A 4,799-nucleotide genomic window follows, 5' to 3' on the forward strand; every position below is an offset into this window, starting at 1 on the left:
CACCTGTGTCCTTCTTAAGTCCCCATCATTAATTTGCAGCATGAGATTATAGACACTCAATTATCATCATATGTGTATATGTCCCTTGTGAGTATTTAGGTTAATATGTCGATTCTCAGTATTTCTCACTGGACAGTTACTGAAGAATTTGTTTCATTCTTCATGGTTCTATTTCAGATTAAAAGTTCCCCCGGCAGGAGTAACTGTGACCTACTTAAGGTCATACTCTATAGCAGCGTTTCTCAACCTGTAGTCCGCAAGCAGACTTAAATTAAATTAAAAATTATCCAAACAAAACAAATTAAAATTAAATAAGCAAAAAAATTGTTGAAATAAAGTAGATACTGAAAAACAAAGCTTTCCAATTTCAATGACTAGCAAGAATCCGGTATTTCCTGGGTATGAGGGTGTGACTGCATTGTCACTAACTTCAGAGGAGGGGCCGCGCCGATAATTGGTAACTGCAGAAAGTCTGGTAATAAAAGAGAGGTGCAGTGAAAAACATTTATTGTTTTATTGCTCCTGCTTTCCCTTGCTGTTTTATTAGATTTGAAGTAAACATGTGTTATCCACATCTCAACCCATTGGTTGTTTAGTTATTCATTACTGAAAGTTTTCCTCCTTCTGCGAACGCTCAGTATATCTTCATAAGTGTTAAGTGATAGCTTGACAAAGTGTGTCGTGAGTTAACCCTGGTTTTTATACATTTTTCGGAAACATTTTTAATAATGAAAAAGTTTCTTAGAACAGGGACTTCAAAGAGAAAAGCAAATGAAACAGTTGATGCTAACCCTCATTGTTATACACGTGTTGTAGTGGCGAGTAAATGTGATACTATTAAAGTTGAAGAAGCAAGTAGTCCAAAGAAAATATATAGCAGGAAATATGACTGTTCATATTTGGAATGCGGGTTTACTTGGTGTGATGATGAAGTGAACAGAAATATCAGTGTGTTTTGTGTTACGAAGTGTTGTCGAACGAGTATATGAAACCTGCAAAACTCTGACGACATTTAGAATCTATATATTGTGATGTGAAAAATAAGCCAATTGAACTTTTTCAGCAATGCTTAGGGACATACAGGGTCCGGCAAATCGACCTCCCGTATTTCAAAAGGCAGTTACAAACAAAGAAAGATACAGAAAAAATACTCTTTATTTGTGAACAACAAATACGATGCTATTTTACATTACTTGGTTTTAAAAATTATTTCCGGTAAATGGCGTCCTCCATTGTTCACACAATGGAACAATGGGGGCCAGGCGATGTCTCCTCGCAAAGAGAGAAGACGTCCAGGAAACAACTCTCTCAGAATTGCTAAAGAACGCCGCGAAGTGTGAGCTGTGGCTCCGTCTTGTTGGAACCAGGCTTGTCCCTCTTCATGGTCCCCAACAAACGTTTAACTTAGGTCGGAGGAAGGTCTTGATCATGTGACAGTAGCGATTCGAAGTAACCGTTACCGTTAGCCCATTTTCCTCGAAAAAATAAGGACCCCACACACCAAATTCAGCAACGGCACACCAAACTGTCACACGAGGGCTGTGAAGTGGTCGTTGGTGAAGTTCCTGAGGGTTTTCTGCTGACCAGTAGCGGAAATTTTGTTTATTTACAGTACCTGACAAGTGGAAGTGGGCCTCATCAGTTGAAATCAAAACAGCGCCAGAGGGAATGTTCTGAAGAATGTCCTCACACGCTGCTTTGCGAGTTTCAAAATCTCTCTCACTTAATTCTTGGGTAACCATCATTTTGTATGGGTGCATGTGTAGATTTCTGTGCAGGATTCTTCTTACAATCCTAGGGCAGCTGCATGTTTAAGTGCTGAACGCTTTGGAGATTGCTGGATGGACGCTCTCACACGCGCCACATTTTCCGGCGTTGTTACGGTCCGAGGTCGGCCAGGCGATTTCTTTTTCAGTGCAGAACCTATTGCTCTAAAGTTTGATACCCAAACGTGAATAGTTTTTCTATCCGGAACAGGATCATGTCGGCCAAGTTCGAACTGAATGCGAAATGCTCGCTGAGTAGTAATCACCGATTCACCATTACGAATATACTCTTCCAAAACAAACGCACGATGCTCACCGTGCCACGCCATTGCGACTACTGCAAATGGCACTTATACCGCTATCAATTGATACCCCCTCCGCCGCCGTATCCCCACCACAACTCACACAGCGCCCTCTCCAAATACGGGAGGTCGATTTGCCGGACCCTGTATATTCATGGGTAAAATATAGTTTTGGTCATGGGTTTGATTAATAGCAAGGCATTGGAAGCACCCTACCTCTTTACATTTGTGCATAGCTAAAACAGGGAAACCTCATTCTATCGGGGAAAATGTACTTATTCCAGCTATGAAAGATGTGGTAAAAACTATGTTTGGTAACAAGTTTTTTTATTTTTAATTCGCTTAGTGGGGGGTGGAGTCCAACTGGGTACACTCGGCATGGCAGCCACTGATTGGCCTATTAGTACCAAGTTACTAAAAGATGTTGATTTCATTCCTCTTTCAATGACACTGTTGGTTGCAGAATTAATGATATGGCAGGAGACATAGAATCTCAGTTAATTGAAAAAGTTTAGAAAAGCACTTATTATGTGTTACATATAGACAAGACTACTGATGTTGCAAATGATGTGCTACATAAGATATGCACATAACATTAATGACGATATTCTGTTTTTTAGAACTTTGTCAACCGCAACTGGAGAAGAAATATTTCACACTCTCAATAATTACATGAGACAAAGGGATCCAGTGGTGAAAATGTGTAAGCTTCTGTTCGAATGGAGCTCACGCCCTTAAGGCAGCCATAGTGGGGTTGTTTCTAAGGTCAGGGAAGTAGCTGCGGATATGAATTGGGTACGTTCTTTCATACATAGGGAAGCGTTGGCTCCAAAGGAATGCCACCAGAATTTAAAACTGTACAACTCTGTAAAGCTAGTTAATTTTATTAAGGCTCGATGGTTAAATAACAGGTTATTTTCGATACTCTGCAATGAAATGGGCAGTGAATATACACAACTTTTGCTTCATTCTGAAATTCACTGGCTTTCCATGGGTATAGTAATGACAAGGTTATTTCAATTAAGACATGAAGTTTTATTGTTTGTAAATTAAAGTAATTCTGATTTTTCATCACTCCTTGTTGACGAAGCATGGTTATTAACACTATCCTATCTTTCAGACATTTCTCCTAAATTAAATGAACTAAATCTCTGCCTTCAGGGAAATTCTTTAACTGTTCTTAATGCCTATGACAAAATAAAGGCATTTAAGAAAAAACTAGCTACGTAAATGACAGATAATTTGCACTTTTTCAACGTTGGAATCCTTTTTAGTGGAAAATGATATTTCTCTTGATTCTGAGTTCCTAGAAAGAGTTTATGACCACCTCAGAATTGTGAAACAGACATCTGAAACATATTTTTCGAATAACTTCTATGGGTTCGCAGTCAATTTCAGGCTTACAGTCATGAGAACAACCTTCCGTTATTGGAAAAAGAACAGTTAATTGAGCTTTCAAGTGACAGTGGACTTCAAATTCAATTCTGTGATCTTGGTTTGGTCATCGCTCCTTCAATTAAGAACAAAATACAGAAGTCGTCTTAGTGTGAGTGCCGATCTTTGACTGAAGTTGACAAATATTGAGCCAGATATCCAGGAATTCTGTAAGGGCCGACAAGCTCAACAATCTCATTAAAAGTAATAACGTAATTATATCATATTCTTTATTTGTTTAATACATATTAAAACTTTGTTCAGTGATTCACTTTTAATAGTTTATTTCAAATTTAATTAATTATGTTTCCATATGTATTGAAACCTCCTCGTTGGTGTCTCCACCTTATCGTGGTGAGGGGGTTTGAGTATGCCAAGGACCCTGAGAGCTATACCAGCGGTAGCGTAGCTACTGGCAGGGCCTCCCTTGCTGGACAGGTCAAAGGGTAGGCATCAGACGAAGAGAGAGACCAAAAACTGATGCCAGAAGCAGCGACTTGAAGCAGAGCAAATGATGTTCAAGATGGTTCAAGTTTGTAAGCAATAGGTGTGACCAGAGCGGTTTGAACGGCTGTTGTACTGCAATGTGGAAAGCAGGTGGAAAAACTACCATATTATCACTTTTCCTGGATAGTCTCTTTCCAAAAACAGAGATACCATGTATGCAAGATATTTCCTCTGGAGACAAAACAATCCGGGGGTAAACTACTCCCCCAATCGGATCTCCCGGGGGGGGAGTGTTTCTAGAGGAAATGTCATGCAGGCGTTACGACAAGGAAAAGTGCAAAGATCAGAAGGAACATCACGGCTACAAGACTGGAACATGAAATGTAAGGACCTTGAATCAAGCAGGCAAATTGGAGAATTTGAAAATGGAAATGCAGAAGAATGAGATGTCTCTTTTAGGTGTCAGCGAAGTGTGGTAGAAAGGACAAGGTGAAATAAGAAGTGGTGATTATACGGTGTATTATTCTGGAGGTGAATGGCTGAAAGAGGTGTGGCAATAGTGGTGCATAAAAGTGTAGTAAGGAGTGTTGTTATGAAGATTGTTTGTAATGACAGAAGCAAGCCAAGCCAAGGTAATAAAGAAACAAGAGGAGACTATCTTGAGTTTGAAAAGGGAGCTGGAACTTGCAAGAACTGAGATTGACCTCTTAAAAGGGGAATTAAATTTAGTTGATAATTGTCCTGAAGAATTTAGGACTGTGTCCAACTCCCGAAGAAAACTTAAAAAAGTTCCTTCTTCACTAGATTTTAAGTTTGCTTTAACCAGTCGATTTGAAACTCTAGTTATGCT

Source organism: Cryptotermes secundus, unplaced genomic scaffold (assembly GCF_002891405.2).
Source record: "Cryptotermes secundus unplaced genomic scaffold, Csec_1.0 scaffold4439, whole genome shotgun sequence".
Taxonomy (NCBI): domain Eukaryota; kingdom Metazoa; phylum Arthropoda; class Insecta; order Blattodea; family Kalotermitidae; genus Cryptotermes; species Cryptotermes secundus.